The sequence below is a fragment of the Budorcas taxicolor genome, chromosome 23, assembly GCF_023091745.1.
Source record: "Budorcas taxicolor isolate Tak-1 chromosome 23, Takin1.1, whole genome shotgun sequence".
Lineage (NCBI taxonomy): Eukaryota > Metazoa > Chordata > Mammalia > Artiodactyla > Bovidae > Budorcas > Budorcas taxicolor.
Genome location: NC_068932.1, coordinates 30,967,994 through 30,991,847, shown reverse-complemented (window position 1 = coordinate 30,991,847; position 23,854 = coordinate 30,967,994).

Sequence of the window (23,854 nt, the reverse complement as noted above, 5' to 3'; positions counted from 1 at the left end):
TCAAGGCTACACTTGTTTTTCTTACATTCCAACTATGTTAACTAACGCACTCCCAGGTGCACAGTGGATAAGAGATATGGGAACTTAGCAACAAGCATTGGCCCAATAGTGAAATCCTACACCAGCACTACTCTAATAACCTTTAACTCTTTGAAAGGCTCTATGTTTTAGGCTTCCTGTGCCTCTCACAATTGGGAGGCTGTGAACAATCATATGAGTAGCTGCAAGAGTCTGGATAAATGTGCCAAGCAAGCTAGAATGCTAACAGAGGGGGTTTGACTTGAAATATTCCTCTCATGTCCAGGAGACTTATTAGCTAGAGCCCTAAGTTGATTTTTCCAGAGAAAGGTGGTCGGGGATAGCCCCCTGTATGTCAGGAGAGTTGGTGAAAGGCACAAAACAGTAAGACAGACAGATTTTGGTTTTGGGGTAGATGCTCGAGCTGGTCTAGGGAGCCCCTCGAGTCCTGAAGCCTTGCTTAACAGTTCTCTTCAACATGATCTTGCATGGGTGGGATGGCCCGTGCTGGCTCCTGGCAGCTACCCAGTGTCTGCTCTGCCCTTCCTGCTTAAACCCAGAAACACCTCAGACTCCCTTGCAGCTAGAAGTGGGCATGTGACCCAATTCTGGCTGGTGAGATGGAGGCAGAAATCTACTGGAGGTTGACAAAAAGGGGCCAGCTCAACTGGCATGCCTGTGATGGATGCTCTCCTCCCTTCTCCTCCTGGAACAGAAGACCTGAGGCCTGCAGGGGAACAGTCCTCTTATTACCGCAAGGTGATAAGCCTGAGGATGAAAACCACATGCTTGAAATGGCAGAGCACAAAGACAGAGGAAGTCTGGAAAACTGACACCACGATGGCACTGCTGCGTGTGAGAAGCTCACCTCCAGAATTCTTGTGAAAAGTAAACTCCCACACAGTTTAGGCATCAGAGTCAAGCTAGCACTCCATGCAGCCAAGCCAGCATCCTGAATAATCCAGAGACGATTCAGATGGAGGGTAAGCAATGGAACTCTGTGTGTTTAGACAAGACATTCAGTAAAATTCCCTCCACAGTGTGGTTGGATAGTCTTGGGTGATGGGGGTTTCTGAAGGGAAGTTCTTTTTTCAAAGCTGCTTTTTTTTTAACTTTTTATTTGGTATTGGAGTATAGCCAATTGGGAGCTTCCCAGGGATCTCAGTGGTAAAGAATCCACCTGAAATGTAGACGATGCAGGTTCAATCCCTGAGTTAGGAAGATCCCCTGGAGAAGGAAGTGGCAATACACTCCAGTATTCTTGCCCGGGAAATCTCATAGACAGAGGAGCCTGGCAGGCTATAGTCCATGGAGTCACAAAGAGTCAGACATGGCTTAGCATCTAAACAATAACAATAGCCCATTAACAATGTTGTGATAGTTTCAGGTGAACAGGGAAGGGATTCAGCCACACATATACATGTATCATTCTCCTCCAAACTCCCCTTCCATCCAGGCTGCCACATAACATTGAGCAGAGTTCCCTGTGCTATAAAGTAGGTCCTTGTTGGTTATTCATTTTAAACCTGCTCTGTTTTTAAAGCACACATTTAAAAAAAAAAAAAATTTGTTTTTTAAAGGGCAAGAGAAGAGGTTGTCGCAAAGAACCAACAACCTGCTCTGTAAATGAATGATTCCCAAAGCATGCCCTCAGTTTGCAATCTAAGTGCAGAAACAAAGCACAGAAGCTCTGCCATAACCTACATGTTAATCTTAACGTTGTATGATTTCGGCCCACGCCCATCTCGCATGAGGAGGGACATTAGTAACAATCTCAGGGCTCTTTCCCCTTTGGGCCCAGGGAAGGTTTGGCATCCTCCCTGCCTTCAGGCAGCCCCTGCCACCCCGTTGACGTTGGCCCTTGAAATGAGATCTATTTACCTGGCTGGACGTCATCTGCAAACTTGAGGATTTTAGGCCACAAAACAGAAAGTTGAAAGATATCATATCTCAGACTTAGGACAAATTTCCCCAAGGGATCTCTAGAGTAGCCTTTCAGATACCAGTGAACATGAAACGGGCGCCAAAGCCACCCACTCACTCTGTCCAACATTAGAAAGTAGTCCATTCGACTCAGCCCTTCACATGGTCATGGCGGGAACTCCTACTTCTGAAACTCTGGGAGGAGAACTACCCAAAACCTCCACCCTGACAAACACGGCACATTCGCGGTGATGGAAGAGAGATTTCCAGGCCACACTTCACTTGTCAGCATGTCAATTTCGAATGTCAGCAGAAACGTTCACTTACCATCAATGCTCTGCAGGTCAAGCGCTAGATATCTGATCAGTCCTCCATGTTCTTTGAAGGCACGGCTCATGGTCCAGAAAATTAATTAAGGCCTCCAAAGGATAAAGAAAAGTCTGATCTTTCAAAAATGAAACCAACTGCCCTCTGCTCTCCTCACATCCCCAGGAGGCGTACATGGAATCAACCTTCTCACCAAAGTCCAAGTTCCACATCCTTTTCCAGTTGCCATAACAGGAAGAAGCTCCCCACGGACCGTTTCAGTTGTTTCTTCAGTCTGGAGAAAATAGATTTGATTAACAATCATGTAATTACATTTCCAATTCAATGAACATTATCATTGGATGGGGTGACCTTGGAGCTTCAAAGGTGAAGTCCAAATGACAGTGAAGAGTTTGGTAAAAGGCATGTCACTGGTGATGGAGGGAGGCTTTATGAGTATCACAGTCACCATCTGGTTGTATGATGGAGTCCTATCCTTTGGCAGACTTTTTTTTTTCCTTTTTATGGGGTGGGGGGAGGGCAGGGTAGATAAAAGACAGAATATTTATTTGGGAAACAATAGTTTCAGAATTATCTCCTGAATTCAGAATCTACGGGCCAGAATATACACCCTAAGCAAACAAGCATTGTTTTAGTCACTCAATCGTGTTCAACTCTTTGCGACCCCATGGACTCTAGCCTGCCAGACTCCTCTGTCCATGGAATTTCCCATGCAAGAATACTGGGTTGCCATTTTCTTGTCTAGGGGATCTTCCCACCCAGGGATCAAACCCCTGTCTCCTACAATGGCAGGGCAGATTCTTTACTGCTGAGCCACCTGGGAAGCCCAAGCAAACAAGAGAGGTCTTCATTAATTGCTCACTTATTAAATAAAACTTTTAATTAACTGACTAGATGGAGTAGTGCATTCCCCACACTTTCATGATAAGAATCACTTGGAGTGCTAGAGATTAATTCCATTAATTAACACACTAGGCCTGAGATGGGCCATTAATTTTAAATTTTTAATTTTACAAATTCCTCTAGATGATTTTAATGATCAAAGAAATTTGGGGAGCACTGAAGAAATGTGCTTTTCTGCTTCTTTTGCAGATTTTAAGACTTGAACACCTGGTCCTAGAATGCCCCAGTCCAGTTCTAGGAAAGGAAAGTAAGTCTTCCAAACAGTTGGTTTGGTGTTTCCTAGAATGCATTGTTTCTCATTTCCATTTCTGGCGCACTTTTTCTAGATCAGGTCTTTTTTGGATGGTCCATCTCCCTTGAGTTTATGCACAACAATCCAATTTTTTTAAATTGGTTTAATAAAAGATTGTCACATTTAATTAAATAATCTTTGCTTGCTTCTGTCTTATTCCCTTTTCCCCTGAAACGTGTGTTAAGAAGTTAGGGTGCTTTGCATAGATTCAATATTCTCGATTTTCCACCTTACATCTCCTACTGATGACCCCATGTGGACCAGTCCAGATCTCATTGTTTTCTTCAAAGGGTCCCTCTCCCTTTGACCTCCCAGTCAAGATAATGTCTCCTTCATCCAAGGTCATTATCTTAGAAATGTAGTAGATGAAGAAGTGAAAGTTGCTCAGTCTTGTCTCACTCCTTGCAACCTCCTGGACTATATGGTCCATGGAATGCTCCAGGCCAGAACACTGCAGTGGGTAGCCTTTCACTTCTCCAGGGGATCTTCCCAACCCAGGGATCAAACCCAAGTCTCCCACATTGCAGGCAGATTCTTTACCAGTTGAGCCACCAGGAAAGCCCAGATGAAGAAAAGGGATGGAGAAAATCATGGAGGATGTTTTAGCCTCTTGTCTGAGTTCATCTTGGCCTTGAGCCGCAGCTTCAGGTTGGGAGGGTCAGGGAGCTTCTCTTTAGGTACAAAGGCACTGATGGGGCAGGAGGCCATGAAGCTCGTGGCCAGGCTCCAGGCAGGTCTTATGCTCACCCTGCATGTCACTGGAGGTCACGTCCAAGCACAGAAATAGCCAGTCATGTAGTCCATAGTTGTGTCCTCCACGCCAATGCTTGCCCATCACCACGTCTGACTGGAGCTCAAGGTGTAGGCTGCACCTGTAGGCCACACAAGGACCAGCGAGCCCTCGGGATGCAGCTGGTGGAGGCTTCAGGAAGAGCTCCAGCTCGCTTAGCATCTCCTCAACATGGCCTCAAGGTCCCTGCCCAGGCATACAATGCTCACCCCTGACTCCCAGGAGCTGGACAGCAGCCTGGTGGCATCCACGCTTCTGCCTGTGGCCCCCAGAGACACTGGGACTCTGCCTGACAGGCCACCAGACACTGCTGGCTGCCCAGAAAGGACCAGCTACCTCAGAGCACTGTCCCACTGACTCTGCTGGGTGCCCAGCGCTCATCCCCCTGGGAACTGCTGTCCAGAGACTCCCTCGGGGCTGCCTGGCCTCAGGACATGGCCTGGTCCCTGGAGAGATGTGCAGGTTCTGGCCACAGCCTCTCAGGTCACCATCAGGCCTGCAGCAGCCCTGAGCAGGGCCTACAGACTTTGCCTAAAAACAAACTTACCTCTATTAAGTTGAACAGAGGAAATTAGGGAGAGAGAGGCAAACAGAAGCTGGTCCCATAGAAAAGGGGCTTAAAAGCAGGCAGCACAAAAGGCAGATTGCCGTGTTCTGCTCTCTCCTCACCATCTCCCTCCCCTCCTGCCAATGCCCAGATGGCTAAGATACCCATCACCAAGCACGGAAAGCCTCAATTCCAGCTGGAACTCCCACCTCCCTCCTCAGGACTTAATATCCTAGCCATTTGCCTCACCTGCTTGGTTCCAGCACTAACTGCCCATCATTGACTTAATTACCTCCTTCACAACTTGAACTAGGCTGTTTCACCTGTGCTGTTATCTAGTGGGGAAGCCTGGGTGTTAACCTGGCAAAGCAATGGCCCCCAGTTACTCAAACTCTAATCTAGGTGCAATCTGTGCTTGTTGCTTAGTCGCTAAGTCATGTCCAACTCTGCGACCCCATGGACTGCAGCCACCAGTCTCCTTTGCTCTTGGGATTTTTCCAGGCAATCCTGGAGCAGGTTGCCATCTCCTGCTCCAGGGGATCTACCCCGACCCAGGAATCAAACCCACTTCTCCTGCTTGGCAAGAGGATTCTTTACCACTGAGCCACCAGAGAAGCCCAAAAGCTTCTGTCAGTTCAGTTCAGTCACTCAGTCATGTCCGACTCTTTGTGACCCCATGAATCACAGCACACCAGGCCTCCCTGTCCATCACCAACTCCCGGAGTTCACCCAAACTCACATGCATCGAGTTGCTGATGCCATCCAGTCATCTCATCCTCTGTCATCCCCTTCTCCTCCTGCCCCCAATCCCTCCCAGCATCAGAGTCTTTTCCAATGAGTCAATTCTTCACATAAGGTAAGCCAAAGTATTGGAGTTTCAGCTTCAGCATCAGTCCTTCCAAAGAACACCCAGGACTGGTATCCTTTAAGATGGACTGGTTGGATCTCCTTGCAGTCCAAGGGACTCTCAAGAGTCTTCTCCAACACCACAGTTCAAAAGCATCAATTCTTCGGTGCTCAGTTTTCTTCACAGTCCAACTCTCACATCCATACATCACCACTGGAAAAACCATAGCCTTGACTAGATGGACCATTGTTGGCAAAATAATGTCTCTGCTTTTTAATATGCTATCTAGTTTGGTCATAACTTTCCTTCCAAGGAGTAAGCATCTTTTAATTTCATGGCTGCAATCACCATTTGCAGTGATTTTGGAGCCCAAAAAAATAAAGTCTGACACTGTTTCCATTGTTTCCCCATCTATTTCTCATGAAGTGATGGGACTGATGCCATGATCTTCGTTTCCTGAATGTTGAGCTTTAAGCCAACTTTTTTACTCTCTTCTTTCATCAAGAGGCTTTTTAGTGCTTCTTCACTTTCTGCCATAAGGGTGGTGTCATCTGCATATCTGAGGTTATTGATATTTCTCCCGGCAATCTTGATTCTAGCTTGTGTTTCTTCCAGCCCAGTATTTCTCATGATGTACTCTGCATATAAGTTAAATAAGCAGGGTGACAATATACAGCCTTGATGTACTCCTTTTCCTATTTGGAACCAGTCTGTCGTTCCATGTCCAGTTCTAACTGCTGCTTCCTGACCTGCATACAGATTTCTCAAGAGGCAGGTCAGGTGGTCTGGTATTCCCATCTCTTTCAGAATTTTCCACAGTTTATTGTGATCCACACAGTCAAAGGCTTTGGCATAGATGAATTTAACTCAGATGACCATTATATCTACTACTGGGCAGGAATCCCTTAGAAGAAATGGAGTAGCCATTGTGGTCAACAAAAGAGTTCGAAATGCAGTACTTGGATGCAATCTCAAAAACGACAGAATGATCTCTGTTCATTTCCAAGACAAACCATTCAGTTTCACGGTAATCCAAGCCTATGCCCCAACCAATAACACTGAAGAAGCTGAAGCTGAATGGTTCTATGAAGACCTACAAGACCTTTTAGGACTAACACCCAAAAAAAGATTTCCTTTTCATTATAGGGGACCGGAGTGCAAAAGTAGGAAGTCAAGAAACACCTGGAGTAACGGGCAAATTTGGCCTTGGAGTACAGAATGAAGCAGGGCAAAGGCTAATAAGAGTTTTGCCAAGAGAACACACTGGTTATAGCAAACACCCTCTTCCAACAACACAAGAGAAGACTCTACACACGGACATCACCAGACTGTCAACACCAAAATCAGGTTGATTATATTCTTTGCAGCCAAAGATGGAGAAGCTCTATACAGTCAACAAAAACAAGACTGGGAGCTGACTGTGGCTCAGATCATGAGCTCCTTATTGCCAAATTCAGACTTAAATTGAAGAAAGTAGGGAAAACCACTAGACCATTCAGTTCAGTTCAGTTCCGTTCAGTCGCTCAGTCGTGTCTGACTCTTTGCGACCCCATGACCTAAATCAAATCCCTTATGATTATACAGTGGAAGTGAGAAATAGATTTAAGGGACTAGATCTGATAGACAGAGTGCCTGATGAACTATGGACAGAGGTTCGTGACATTGTACAGGAGACAGGGATCAAGACCATCCCCATGGAAAAGAAATGCAAAAAAGCAAAATGGCTGTCTGAGGAGGGCTTACAAACAGCTGTGAAAAGAAGAGAAGTGAAAAGCAAAGGAGAAAAGGAAGATATAAGAATCTGAATTCAGAGTTCCAGAGAATAGCAAGAAGAGATAAGAAAGCCTTCCTCAGCAATCAATGCAAAGAAATAGAGGAAAAGGACAGAATGGGAAAGATTAGAGATCTCTTCAAGAAAATTAGAGATACCAAGGGAACATTTCATGCAAAGATGGGCTCGATAAAGGACAGAAATGCTAGGGACCTAACAGAAGCAGAAGATATTAAGAAGAGGTGGCAAGAATACAGAGAAGGACTGTACAAAAAAGATCTTCACAACCCAGAGAATCACGATGGTGTAATCACTCACCTAGAGCCAGACATCCTGGAATGTGAAGTCAAGTGGGCCTTAGAAAGCATCACTATGAACAGAGCTAGTGGAGGTGATGGAATTCCAGCTGAGCTGTTTCAAATCCTGAAAGATGATGCTGTGAAAGTGCTGCACTCAATATGCCAGCAAGTTTGGAAAACTCAGCAGTGGCCACAGGACTGGAAAAGGTCAGTTTTCATTCCAATCCCAAAGAAAGGCAATGCCAAAGAATGCTCAAACTGCCGCACAATTGCACTCATCTCACACCCTAGTAAAGTAATGCTCAAAATTCTCCAAGCCAGGCTTCAGCAGTATGTGAACCATGAAATTCCAGATGTTCAAGCTGGTTTTAGAAAAGGCAGAGGAACAAGAGATCAAATTGCCAACATCTGCTGGATCATGGAAAAAGCAAGAGAGTTCCAGAAAAACATCTATTTCTGCTTTATTGACTATGCCAAAGCCTTTGACTGTGTGGATCACAATAAACTGTGGAAAAGCTTCTGTAGATATGATTAAAATCTGTAATCAGTTGACTTTAAGTAAGGGAAATTATTCCAGATGATCTGGGTAGATCAATTCAATCAGTTGAAATACTTAAGAGCAGAGCTGAGGTGCCCTAGAAGCAGAAGGAATTCCCTCTGCAGAAGCAGGTTCAGCCCAGCCCGCCCTCCCTGACGACCCACCTATGGATTTCAAACTCGTCTAGCCAGACCCACACTTATGTGAGCCCCTTGCAGTGAATCTCAATACAGATCTCCTACTGCCTCTGTTTATTTGGTTGAACTCTGACTGATATATATGATACATCTAATTAAGAATGTTTTCTTTTAACCCACTCACTTTCTTTTGCTAAAAGAATTTTATTTTGTACACAACATGTATATGCCTACCATAAGTAAAAAACCAGGGCCACCTGTCAAAATGGAAAGAAACCATAAAGATAAATACAATAAAAACAAAAGCAATGCCATGGAATTCCAGCTGGAAGCTATCGCCTGCCAAAGGCTCTGAGCATGAGGCCCATCCTGCTAGCATCAGAAAGATGAGAGAGTGGTGATTTGGTGCTGGGATGTGCCTACAACAAGGACAAAGTCTCAGAAAGATACTGATCAGACAGACTCAGAAGGGAATGCACTTTTTACCACGTGCTCCCTGTCATTTAATCCTACATCTGTGTACATCCCATCTCTCCTGTGCAGTCAGAAGTCTCCGTCCAGCACTGCGGATACACACTGCCGGTTATAGAAGGGCGACCTGGGAGCACACAGATCTCCTGCCTGGTGATCACAGAGTGTCTGCAGCAACTGGTCTTGGTTTAACTGCAGGGAATTGCCAACCCCAACCATGGGGACAGTGGACTCAAACCACCTGCCTCATCTTTCCTAAAGAACAGAGACCCATAGGAGTCCCCCCAGTGACCTACTAGGGTGGCAGGTTCATGTACCTTCCCCACTTCCTAAGGGACTCTCTCTGCACCTGTCTGCTTTGCCAAGGCTCTCTGGGGCAGATTCACTGTGTATAGCAATCAGATTCACAGCACACAGCAGAGCTCTTTTCCAACCCCCCACCTGTGTCACTGGATTCCTTCCTGTTTGACAACTGACTCTAGTTGCTCACCAGTTACCTATAGCAAGCCAAGCCAATGAAAAGACACAAGAGATGCTCCTGAGTCAGGGACAGTGATATATTTGGTCAGGCCCGAAATAGGCCAAATAATGGAAAGAAACTGGAGTTAGGTTCAAATTCCAGTTCTGGACCTCCCAGTGGAGAGATCTTGAATCAAATTACACAAATTATCTGACCCTTAGTCTCTTCATCTACAGAATGGACCAGATAACAAAACTTTGGCTGATACCTGATATTTTGTCTTCTTTAGATTAAAGGGCCCCGATTTTATTTGGGAATACCGTCCCTTCTCGGTCTCAGTCCATATGCTATGGATGGGGTAAACTTACCTCCTCCCCCTAAAGTACCTGGTATACACACATGGTCCAGCTCTGGCCACTCAATCTGTCTACCTCCCTGGTTCAGGTTTACAAACTGGAGCATGCAACCAAAGGTAGTCCACTCAGAGTGACTGCTGGAGCCACTGAGCCAAAGCACCTTCTTTCTTCTACTTGGCTCTCTAGGCTGGGAAGATATAAGGCAGAGCCACTGGTGGCCATTCACCTCATGGAGAATTTCTGCTGAGAACAAACTCAATATAAAGGCAGGCAAAGCAGTATGAGGAGGAGGAGGTCCAATGATATTATTTGAGCACCTGGATCCAGCCAGATCTAAAGGTATCCAGATTTATTGCAACAACTTTTTTTTCAGCATCATTAGGCAATAAAACCAGGTTGAAGAGAGCTGAGTTGAGTTACTCTCACTTGCATCCTCACTAGGCAACTACACCTCCTAAGAGGATATGAAGATCACATCAGATGCTATAAAATCACTGAGCACAACTTGATGCACAATAAGCATTCGATAAACACTAGCTGTGGTTTTGTAGGGTCTCAGTGGAAATAAGGTACCTAAAGTACTTCTCTAATTGCTCACATTTATTCAGTAATGATGACTGTTATTTCTCCATAGTAACCTCCTTAAGCACCAGTTCATTCATCGAGCAGCCCTACCAGCCAGCATGCTCACATGAGCGTACTGCTGAAGCCCCATATTTTAGGCTTCAGAGATAAAAAGTTAGTAAACCAAAACACTATTATTGTAAGTGGCAAAGCTCACTGTAGACACCACTCAGCTCTGTGTGACTTGGTGGACCTCAGCAGACCTGCTGTAAATGGGAAAGTCATTTTGCTACTGATTAAATCAAGAGAAGCTCTGAAAAGTAGCCATGGAACTCCTGAAGAAGCTAAACTTTTTCAAAAGGATAAAAAGGGGAGACCAAGGAAAAATTCATCTTTTTTCTAAAATCTAGATTTAGACACTGCCAAGAGTTATGCATGACACACAACCCCACTACATCTTGATGACAAGAAAGATTTAATAATTACTCTTTTTTTTTTTAAAGGTTGATGTACTTAACCATTCTTCCAAAAATACCAGTTAAGCAGGGAGGGGGAGGAGCAGATGGACAAAGTGACAAAAATGCACCAACTGGCCCACATCATTTCACAACAACAGCAGTCAGAAGCAGCAGCCAGTCTCCCAGTGGTGGGACTGCCATCTTTAGATCCAACCACCATTGGCAGCTTTCACCAGTGTCTGCTGCAGATAAGTCCCATGCTTTAAAAGACAAGAAAATCTGATAAGAGAAAACATTACGGAATGAATGTTGCTGGATAAAATCTTTTCAAATAATTTTTTGAAGGCTTCTGAATTCTTCCAAGGTCTATGTTATCGGCAGGCAATTTGTGACCTTGACTTCATCTTGGGGGGATAAAGGGAGGAGTGAGGTAAGAAATTAGCACTATTGAGAAGCTACCATATAAGTTCTCTCCTCTAATCTTCACCCCCATCTCAGAAGATACGTAGGTAGTAGCCCCACTGTAAAGATCTTGAGTTCTAAATAGCAAAGCAATTCAGGTCACAATGTCTGAAGCTAAGCAATTAGAAATAACAAGAACAGTCTTTGTCAGACTCCAAAATTTATATGCCTACTCTATGGACCCCCTTTTCTTTCCCATTCTCCCAATTACGTTCTCTCTTCTTTTATTCCTTTTCTATAAGAACTGGAGCTTAGAGAGAATATGAAGCAGGTCTCTTTACTGTCCAAAAAGATATTTGAGGAAGGACACAGGAAAGCAGGAAAGAAAGTTGGGGGGCTTCCCTGGTAGTCTAGTAGCTGAGACTCTGTACTCCCAATGCTGGACATCTGGGCTCAACCGTCAGTCAGAAACCAGATCCCACATGCCAAAACTAAAGATCCTGCATGCCTCAACAAAGACTGAAGATCCTGGCACAGCCAAATAAACAAAAACAAATAAATATAAAAAAAGAAAGAAAGTTGGTCTACCAAGCCATTGGTCCACAAAAGGAGCCACAAACCTGGGTAGATCAGCACTATCTAAATGACCTTCCTCTGTTTTTGTCACTGAACCTTTTGACGTCCATGAGGAGTCTATGATGACTAGAACTTTCCAATCAAGCAAAATCTAAAAAACAGGAGAATGAGCTTGAAGTTACCATAATAATTGCTAATTTTTTTTTTTTGCCTAAATGCTTACTATCTGCCTAGCTTCATTTTTAAGCATTTCATTTACATTAACTTAGAGAACCTCCATAGCAATGCTATGCTGCTGCTGCTGCTGCTAAGTTGCTTCAGTCGTGTCCGACTCTGTGTGATCCCAGAGACGGCAGCCCACCAAGATCCCCCGTTCCTGGGATTCTCCAGGCAAAAACACTGGAGTGGGTTGCCATTTCCTTCTCCAATGCATGAAAGTGAAAAGTGAAAGTGAAGTCGCTCAGTCCCGACTCTTAGCGACCCCAGGGACTGCAGCCTACCAGGCTCCTCCGTCCATGGGATTTTCCAGGCAATGCTATGAGGTAAGTGCTATTAACACCTCCACATTACAGATGAGTAACAAGGCCCAAAGAGGTGAAGCCACATGACCAGGGTTGCCCAACTGATAAATGGTCCAAACCAAAGCAGCTGGCTCTGGAGCTCATGTGGAAATCCACCACTTGAGTCCTCAGTGGGTAAGCGTGTCCCATAAACTATGTTCATCCTAGACTTCAGGGGCATCTGGACAAGAAGACTTCATCTGAAGAAACAAGGAGTCCAGGAAAGGAGAAGAGATACAGAGTTGCCCACAACCCCTCCAAACAGAATAAACCACTGTCAGGATGGAGAAGGGGCTTCCCCTACACCCACCCTTTAAAACATCCCCTTTGCCCAGTCCCCAAAGATTCACGTGAATTTTGGCAATGGAATGTAAAATTAAAGAGCCATTAACATGAAAACTGCTGGAATCCTGGACAGACTCAGACACTACCAAAGGTAGCACCTGGATGCAGGCACCATCCTCCACCTCCTGGGTGTTGTTCAGCTGAGCACAGATGGCAGACAGCAGGGGGAGCCAGAAAATGGGAGGCAAAGCCGCCACTCTTGGCATCCCCTAAGATGGAAAAACCAGAGTGGCAGCGGTGGAAAGATGCCTTGGGTTACCAAGAATCAAACAGACATGTTCAGGAGGCTTTTTGGTGGGGGGAGAGAGAGGGTGGCTGGCATCTCTATAGAACAAATGAGATAGGGACACAGAAACTCTTCTTTGTGGCTATCATCAAGACCCTACTTTACCCTAAATTGGTATAATCTAGAAAGAACAGCCATCTTTACCCAGAAAAAAATTCACAACAAATCAAAATCAGACATGTACACGCACATGGGTTTGGTATGTGAGTGTGTGAATAGGCATATATGTACTCATGTTTTATTTATCACTTTAACAAGCACATGCATTTTCTTCCTCCCTGAGTCACTGAGTTGTTTGAAAAAATAGAGAAGAAACTCAACTCTTGGGATTTCTTCAGATTTCTGAACAGAGAGCTTCTTAGAAGAGTCACTCAGAAAAGAAACACTTGGAGCAAACCTCTGGGACAGACTCATAAAATGCATCTTGCCTGTTTTCAAGATCCTGGAGCACCTACCCTGCCTCCATTCCTACCACTCTCTTCCTCACCGCCACACATGCTGCTCCTTCAACCTCAGAGTTACCTGCTTCAGCTGCCCAGGAAAGTGTTAGTCACTCAGTCTGTCAGATTCTGTGGCCCCACGGTCTGTAAGCTGCCAAGCTCCTATGTCCTTGGAATTCTCCAGGCAAGAATACTGGAATGGGTTTCCATTTCCTTCTCCAGAGGATCTTCCCAACCCATGGATTGAACCCAAGTTTCCTGCATTGCAGGCAAGTTCTTTACCAACTGAACCACTAGGGAAGCCCCAGTTCACTTCAGTTCAGTCGCTCAGTCGTGTCCGACTCTTTGCGACCCCATGAATCACAGCACGCCAGGCCTCCCTGTCCATCAGCAACTCCCGGAGTTCACTCAAACTCATGTCCATCGAGTCGGTGATGCCATCCAGCCATCTCATCCTCTGTCATCCCCTTCTCCTCCTGCCCCCAATCCCTCCCAGCATCAGGGCCTTTTCCAATGACTCAACTCTTCACATGAGGTGGCCAAAGTACTGGACTTTCAGCTTTAATATCAGTCCTTCCAATGAACACCCAGGACTGGTATCCTTTAGGATGGACTGGTTGGATCTCCTTGCAGTCCAAGGGACTCTCAAGAGTCTTCTCCAACACCACAGTTCAAAAGCATCAATTCTTCGGCACTCAGCTTTTTTCACAGCCCAACTCTTGCATCCATATATGACCACTGGAAAAACAATAGCCTTGACTAGATGAACCTTTGTTGGCAAAGTAATATTTCTGTTTTTCAATATGCTATCAAGCTTGGTCATAACTTTCCTTCCAAGGAGTAAGCATCTTTTAATTTCATGGCTGCAATCACCATTTGCAGTGATTTTGGGGCCCAAAAAAATAATGTCTGACGCTATTTCCACTGTTTCCCCATCTATTTCCCATGAAATAATGGGACCGGATGCCATGATCTTAGTTTTCTGAATGTTGAGCTTTAAGCCAACTTTTTCACTCTCCACTTTCATCAAGAGGCTTTTTAGTTCCTCTTCACTTTCTGCCATAAGTGTGGTGTCATCTGCATATCTGAGGCTATTGATATTTCTCCCGGCAATCTTGATTCTAGCTTGTGCTTCTTCCAGCCCAGTGTTTCTCATGATGTACTCTGCATATAAGTTAAATAATCAGGGTGATAATATACAGCCTGACGTACTCCTTTTCCTATTTGGAACCAGTCTGTTGTTCCATGTCCAGTTCTAACTGTTGCTTCCTGACCTGCATATAGGTTTCTCAAGAGGCAGGTCAGGTGGTCTGGTATTCCCATCTCTTTCAGAATTTTCCACAGTTTATTGTGATCCACACAGTCAAAGGCTTTGGCATAGTCAATAAAGCAGGAATATATTTTTTTTCTGGAATTCTCTTGCTTTTTCCGTGATCCAGCGGATGTTGGCAATTTGATCTCTGGTTCCTCTGCCTTTTCTACAAACAGCTTGATCATCTGGAAGTTCATGGTTCACATATTGCTGAAGCCTGGCTTGGAGAATTTGGAGCATCACTTTACTAGCGTGTGAGATGAGTGCAATTATGCGGTAGTTTGAGCATTCTTTGGCATTGCCTTTCTTTGGGACTGGAATGAAAACTTACCTTTTCCAGTCCTGTGGCCATTGCTGAGTTTTCCAAATTTCCTGGCATTTTGAGTGCAGCACTTTCACAGCATCATCTTTCAGGATTTGAAATAGTTCAACAAGCTACTTGTAATTCCCTTTGGCTAAGGCTGGGTTATTAACTTATATCACTCCCATCCTAGCACCCAGAAAACAGAGATGAACCCCCAAATCTTTACTCAACATGTGGAGGGTGAGATTTGAGAAGCAGACCCCTGATATCAGCTGTCTCTGTGTTATCCGGTCCTCTTGCCTGCCTCACCCTTGAGAGCCACAGTCTCAAATTCTGGAAGGATCTGTGGAGATGGCGTGAGCTGGAAACCAAACCAAGTCAGAGAAGCAGTGTTGAAAGGCACTATGAAGGTCTCTTGTACCATCCTTCATTCAGCAAATGTTAATTGAGCACTTAGAGAATGCCAGGTAATTCTTAAAACCCAGTGGAAGGTGAAGCAATGAGATTAGTTTACTTCCACAGTGGTCAATCTCTTCTTTTATTGTCCACGTTTAAATCATTAGAAATTTCATTCATGCAATGAATCAAAATATTCCCCCTGATAACTTATATCTTTTGATTTGGATATTAGCTTAAACTGCATTTAATTAAACCATAAGAATTTAGTGTAAAAAATTAGGGAAAATATATAGGTGAACATATAATCTTAGGTCAGGAGAGATTTTTCTAAATTTGACATGAAAGGAAAAATTGAATGAAAATGTTGATGGATTAAAAATTAAATAAAAATTTCTGGATTTGGCAATAAAAAAATTTGAAATAGGCATATACTAACTCAAAGGCAAGAAGCAAAATGAAAAGAAATATTTGCAACCTGGATAACAGATAAAGAGCTAATGGTCAACATTAAAAATGTTTACAGTCAATAAACAAAGAATAATACTGATGGAGAAAAATGAGCAAAAGACATAAATAGGCAATTCACAGAAAGAGATTTAAAAAGCCAAATATGGAAGAAAATATATTTAACTTCACTAATAATCCAAAACAAACAAATTAAAACAAGAGTCCACATTTCGGTTACCAGTCTGACAAGCTATTTTGAAGTTACCCAGTACTAGGGAGAATGTGGGAGAACACGGGTACTTTGGTGGCACGGTCTAGGGAGCCATTTGGTCACACACATCAAAAACAACAAAATAAAGCCCTTTAAAATGTTCATAATCCTTTAAATCCTAGAACTTCCACTTCTAGGACTTTATATTAAAGAAATCCTCAAGAGTGTGCACAAAAATTTATGTCCAGCGCTGCTTTTTCCAGCAGTCACTGTACTAGAGAAAAACTAAGAGGGAAAATGTACAAAATAAAATTTCATAAATAAATTATGGTTAATCCTTAGAATTCTGAATTCAAGTTTAGAATACTTGAAAATGATGTTGCAACTATCGTATATAGGATGGATAAACAACAAGGTCTGACTATCCAGCACAGAGAACTATATTCAATATCCCCTGATGGAAAAGAATGTATATAACTGAATCACTTTGCTGTACAGCAGAAATTAACACAACACTGTAAATCAACTATACTTCAGTAAAATAAAAAATTTTTTTAAAGTAAAAGGAAATGGTGTTGTGGAAAAATATGACTGTGAAAGTTGTTTAAAATAGTGAGCCATTAAGCCAGTTTTCAGGCTATGTTCTCTCCAAAAATTTTATATTTATATATACACATGTGTGTGTATTTGCTAGGGGAAAAAAATAGGTTATAACTCAATGGGTTAATAGATAATTGTAAGAGATAGAATTAGCGATAATTACTCACCACTACCACCATTTCTATCTCTCTCCTCTGTAATTTTCTAATTATTTTTGCAATGAATACAAGTTTTTTTTCCTAATCATGTTTTATATTTAAGCTAAGATTACATTCAGTGTTTTTTTAAGAAACTCCACCACACAATTAGTCTATGTTAAGACTTTCACAAAAAATAAAGCCCAAGAAATTACCCCCTGGTCTTCTATAGCTGACTTTTGGGACCTAAATGCCATCTTTTGCATTATCCCTACAGAATGTCATTCATTTCTGACTTAGAGCCTCCTGGGGTCCTTTCAACCCCACGCTGCTGTGGATACCTTAGCTTTCTGATTCTGTACGTTTGGGAAATTTGACAAGCACGCTTTCTCTTCCCTCCTCTCTTCCCCAAGGGCACAGAACTGAGGACAGGCCACTGTAGGGTCATTTCCCTTCTCTAATCCTGCCTGGACAGTGAGTCTGGAAGGATGAGAGACAAAGCAATTTTCCAAGTCAACCCTCAAGACCAACAGGGAGCAGGATGGCAGGGGAAGGGAAACGGAATCAAAACAGGGAGATTATATGGAGGAGACACAGAAAAACATTCTGCCTCCAATCTGATTAGAGAGAGGGAGAAGTCAAACCTCTGGGGCCAGCTCTCCTGGCTGCCTGCCCCATCCACAGACCCAGGCACCGGGGGGACCCACTCTGCATCACTCACTGAAATGGCAACAACATCTGACAGACAGAGCACCAAGCCGTGGCCCCGTGTGTCCCTAATGTGGTTAGAGTCGGAGAAATTATTCATCAGAGGATATACTAAAACGCTTAGTGTCCCCTGGATGCATTAGGGGCAGGTTCTGTCGGCCTCCGTGAAGCACCTCTGCGTGTTTATCCTGAAAACTCCCGAGCTGGCTCCATGCTGATGCTCCATTACTCATCTCCATGACTCACAGCCACGTGGCCTCATCACAGCCCCTTTTCTCTCTTCAAGCCCTCCGGGACTTTTGGGGGCTGCTTACCACCCTCTTCCTGGGTGCCAGTCTCCAGCAAAGATGCAAAGGGCCCCCACTTGCTGTCCTCACCCACATCCTCCCACACACATCCTTCCATGCCCTTTGCCTGCCCTATCAGTCCCTGTTCCCCAACATCACCACCTGTCCTTCCTGTCCTTCTGGGCTTGGCTACCTTAACCCTAACCCTTCTCTTGATGTCTGCCCAGTTCTTTCTGCCCAGTTTTCATCAGTGGAAAATGGGTCCCTTTCAAGGGCTCTCCCAGAACTTTTTTTTTTGAGTTATAGTTGATGTACAATATAAGTTATAATATACTGATTCACAATTGTTAAAGGTTATACTCCATTTACAGGCTTCCCTGGTAGCTCAGCTGACAAAGAATCCACCTGCAATGCAGGAGACCCCGGTTCAATTCCTGAGTCGGGAAGATCCCCTGGAGAAAGGATAGGCCAGCCACTCCAGTATTCTTGGGTTTCCCTGGTAGCTCAGACAGTAAAGAATCTGCCCACATGCAGGAAACCTAGGTTCCATCCCCGGGTTGGGAAGATCCCCTGGAGGGGAGCATGGCAACCCACTCCAGTATTCTTGCCTAGAGAATCCCCATGGACAGAGGAGTCTGGAGGGTTTCAGTCCATGGGGTTGCAAAGAGCCAGACACAGCTGAGCAACTAAGCAGGTACACATACACACAAGCTCCTTTATTGTTTTGAAATACTAGCTATATTCCCTCTGTTGTAGTGTATCCTTGTAGCTTATTTCATACCTAAGTTTGTATCTCCCACTACCCTTCCTCCATATTGCCCCTCCCCCCTTCCCTCTCCCCATGACAACCACTAGTTAGTTCTCTATATCTGTGAGTCTGCAATTTTTGTTATATTCACTAGTTTGTTGTATTTTCTATATTCCACATATAAGTGTTATCATACAGCATTTGTCTTTCTTTGTATGACTTATTTCACTTAATATAATACCTTCCAAGTCCATTCATGATATTACAAATGACAAGATCTCATTCTTTTTTATGACCGAGTAAGAGTTAGACTGTGAAGAAAGCTGAGCACCGAAGAATTGATGCTTTTGAACTGCGGTGTTGGAGAAGACTCTTGAGAGTCCCTTGGACTGCAAAGAGATCCAAGAGTCCATTCTAAAGGAGATCAGTCCTGGGTGTTCATTGGAAGGACTGACGCTGAGGCTGAAACTCCAATACTCTGGCCACCTCATGAGAAGAGTCGACTCATTGGAAAAGACTCTGATGCTGGGAGGGATTGGGGGCAGGAGGAGAAGGGGACAACAAAGGATGAGATGGCTGGATGGCATCACCAACTCAATGCACATGAGTTTGGGTGAACTCTGGGAGTTGGTGATGGACAGGGAGGCCTGGTGTGCTGTGATTCATGGGGTCGCAAAGAGTCGGACACAACTGAGCAACTGAACTGAACTGAATATTCCATCGTGTATATGAACACCACATCTTTTTCTTTTCATCTGTTGATGGACACTTAGGATGCTTCCATACCTTGGCTGTTGTAAATGGTGCAGCTAGGACTATTGGGGTATTGCATTGTTTCAAATTAGTGTTTTGGGGGTTTTGGGATATATACCCAGGAGTGGAATTGCTGGGTCATATGATAGTTCTATTTTTAATTTTTTGAGAAATCTCCATACTGTTTCCATAGGGCTTCACCAACTTATATTCCCACAACAGGGCATTTTCTTTTTTTTTCCTCTAGCACTTTTCAAACAAGCATGTAAGGGTAGTCAGGTGGGAGAGGCAGAGTGGTGGCAGGTGGAGAGCTGTCATGAGGGAGATTATCAGCTCCTACAGAGAGCAAAGACCACCACCTCCTGCTCCTTCATGCTTTGCATACAGCATAAAACCAAGTATATGGCCCAAGTGTGCACCGGCTTGGGTTTCCTGTACTCTGATTTCTTATGAAAAGAATGATTTTAATATTACTTCTAATAACTACTATTAAACACTTATCTACTTAATCTTTTGGAGGCCTGAGATTAGGAAAAGATTTCTACCAAAGAAACTCATTATAATCATATTATCATCAGTAGTAGTTTAGTGATCACTTTCATTTAACTATGTATCTGCTATGAACCAGGTCCATTCTATGCGTTCTATGTATACTGTTTCTAATCTTACAATAATACCTCAAGGTAAGTCCTAACTCTGTGTGAGAATTGGGAAATTAAGAAAAAGAGAGATATGGTGATTTACCTAAGGTCTAATTACTCCAGATTGTGAAGTTAGGATTTAAACCTGAGATCTAACCCCATATTTCCATTCTCTCCTCTCTTGGTGTTTTCTGGTAAACTCTAAGATGTTTTCTGCAGATTGTGAATTTTTGAGCTCTACTTAAGTATTTTTATTGCGGGAGAGCAGTGTCATGGGTAGGAACAGGATCCTGTAGTTAGCTACAGGGTTTAAATCCTGGCTCAAGGATGACTAGCTGTGAGCCCTTGTTCAGAGCGATCATCCTCTTCGTGGCTGAGTTTCCTCATCTGTGAAAAGGCAAGTTAGCTCAGTGACATCCCACCTATTGCACTTCTGTGTGCTATGCATGTTAAGGCAATGAGCTCATTAATCCCTAAGAACAGCCCGACAAGAAAGGCAAAATCAACTTGGCAGGGAGACGTTTGAGGTGAAGGGTTGGAAAGAGTTTTGAAACCACCACAACTTGGAAGATCCCTCAGAAAATTTGTATAATTCAAAAGTAGTTTGTAGATTGTTTGTAAACTGTTTTATGGTTTATAGAACGCTTACAATGAGCACCTGTTCAGAGACATTGGCTTTACCAGTTATCTTAGCAACCTGAGAAATATTTGTCAGGGCATGACAGGCAGAAGGGAGCCCTGTGATTTTAGTAGCTCATTTAAAATCCTTCCTTCAACAGGTCCTTAATGCCAGTAGGTCAAAGTTCAATGCCTGAACTTGCCCTATAGAAATCCTATCAAGCTAGCCTCAGGCCAAATTACCAGTCACCATCTCAAACACTAACCTTCCATTCCTGCATACCACAAGCTTCTCTTTATACCCAATTCTAATGTCCCCTGCCTAGTAAAGCCTTCCCTGATTTCTGTGAAAGAAGGTCATTGTTACTCCATCCTTGTTACCAAGGTCCCTATGAATACCTCTCTACTGCAGTGCTTTTTAACATCCTGTGCTAATTAAAGGTTTATGTGTCTGTCTCCTCTCTTAGTCAGGGACAGTGAGCTGCTTAAGGGTTGGGGCCACATCCTAGTCATTTTCCAACCTGTACATGTCAAGTACTGAGTAAAGAAATCAGTCGATAACTTTCAATGTTAGTGAAAAAAATCACTCAGGCAAACCAAAATTTTGTTGATCTTAATAAACAGTAGCTCCCTCAACCTCACCATCCTCAAGATCATGAGGAGTCCACCAGTCGAGCCTGTGTATCTGAGAAAACTTAAGACCCTTGATGGAAGATTTTCTTGCATTGTTCTCCTAAATAATCAGTGTCAATCAAAAGGCTTTCTTAGAGGTCTCAAGTATAACTATATCTATCTTCCTCATACAGTCAATCTGCTATGAGATGGCAAAAGCACAAGGACATTCAAAGGTTGATTATTGCTCTTGCAGGAACATGGACACCTGTGTTCACAGGGACAGCACATGGTGGGCACCCTAGTAAATATTCGCAGCATGATGAATACTTACGGTGTAAGGCAGCTCTCCCATATTGCCAGCTTGGAAGTCAACTGTCCACACACCTCTGGTTCAACCACTTCAGTTATGAAGGAGCAAGTGGCATTGCAAGGGAAAAAAGCATTGTCAGAAGACTCAGGTTTAAATCCTAGCCCTGCTACTTAGCAGCTGGATGACTTCAGGCATATCACTTGCCTCTCTGGGAAAGTGTCCTCATCTGGACAGTGGGGTTAATTTCCCTTGTCTTGTGAGGATGCCACAAAATCAGTATATCAGACGGTATCCAGCATAGGCCCCAATCCTTAAGCAGCTCACTGTCCTTGACTAAGAGAGGAGACAGACACATAAACCTTTAATTAGCACACGATGTTAAGAAGCACTGCAGTAGAGAGGTATTCATAGGGACCTTGGTAACAAGGATGGAGTAACAATGACCTCCTTTCACAGAAATCAGGGAAGGCTTTACTAGGAAGGGGACACTAGAATTGGTTATAAAGAGAAGTAGAATATTCAGTTCAGTTCATGGTTGGTCCGTGAACATCTGTAGGGTATGAACTTGGTTCTGTGGCTTTGCTCAACTTCTTTCCTGATGCTCAGCTGCAGGACCGAGAATTGTATGCATATCCATCTTGTTCTTGCTGCTGTCTAGTCTCTGAGTCGTGTCCACCTCTTTCACAACCCCATGGACTGTAGCCTGCCAGGTTCTCTGTCTGTGGGATTTCCAAGGCAAGAATACTGGAGTGGGTTGCCATTTCCTTCTCAGGAGGTCTTCCCAACCCAAAGGTCAAACCTGCATCTCTTGCATTGGCAGGTGGGTGGGGAGTCCCCATAACCATATACCAGCATCCAAAACAAGAGGATGAAGGCAAAGTAGAGAACAGAAAGGAAAGACTGACTCCTTGGAAGAAAGATGCTTTATCCAATTGGACTAGAGGTGGAACTAAGAGAAAATGTCAGGGAAAACCTGCACATACACACATGCCTCGCACAACGACTATGACACTGGGGATAAATTCAGAGACATATCCAGTTTATTTTGGCTCTATAAAAGTTGACAAAGTACTCCCCTTATGGGAACCTGTACCACGTGTGCCCAATTTTATGCCATTCACATTATTAAATGAAATGTTGGTTTCTGTGGGTTATAGGTCAGTATGCACACTGCATCTCATATATTGCCTATTTGTTGCAGCCAAACAGTTGCTATTTTTTAAAATGAAAGAGGAGGATGTTGGCTCTGGCTTTCGTTCATATTTGTGAGCAAAGAAAGGGCAACTTAAAAAAAATTTGGATATACCCATTCATATGACAATTAATCAATAAAAAATGTAAAATAACAAATGTCGGTGAAGAAATGGAGAAACTGGAATCCTTGTGCATTGCTAGTGGGACTTTAGACTGGTATGGCCACTATGGAAAACATCATAACAGTTCCTCCAAAAGTTAAACATAAAAGTAGTATATAGAGACTTCCCTGGTGGTCCAGGGGCTAAGACTCCACACTTCCAATGCAGTGGGCCTGGGTTCAATGCCTGGGCAGGGAACCAGATCCCACATGCTCAAACTAAAACCTGGAACAGCTAAATAAATAAATATGTTTTTAAAAATACTATATAATCCAGCCATTCCACCTCTGGATATACATCCTAAGGATTAAAGGCAGAAATGGAAACAGACACTTCTACATCAGTGTTCATAGTAGCATCATTCATAGTAGCCAAAATGTGGATACAACAACCCAAATGTCCAACAAAAGATGAACTAAAAACAATATGTAGTATATACATAAAGTAGAATATTCAGTCAGTTCAGTTCAGTCGTTCAGTCATGTGCAACTCTTTGCGACCCCATGAATCACAGCACACCAGGCCTCCCTGTCCATCACCAACTCCCAGAGTTAGCTCAGACACATCCATCGAGTCAGGGATGCCATCCAGCCATCTCATCCTCTGTCATCCCCTTTTCCTCCTGCCCCCAATCCCTCCCAGCATCAGAGTCTTTTCCAATGAGTCAACTCTTTGCATGAGGTGGCCAAAGTACTGGACTTTCAGCTTTAGCATCATTCCTTCCAAAGAAATCCCAGGGCTGATCTCCTTCAGAATGGACTGGTTGGATCTCCTTGCAGTCCAAGGGACTCTCAAGAGTCTTCTCCAACACCACACTTCAAAAGCACCAATTCTTCAGCGCGCAGCCTTCTTCACAGTCCAACTCTCACATCCATACATGACCACAGGAAAAACCATAGCCTTGACTAGACGGACCTTAGTCGGCAAAGTAATGTCTCTGCTCTTGAATTTGCTGTCTAGGTTGGTCATAACTTTTCTTCTAAGGAGTAAGTGTCTTTTAATTTCATGGCTGCAGTCACCATCTGCAGTGATTTTGGAGCCCCAAAAAATAAAGTCTGACACTGTTTCCACTGTTTCCCCATCTACTTCCCATGAAGTG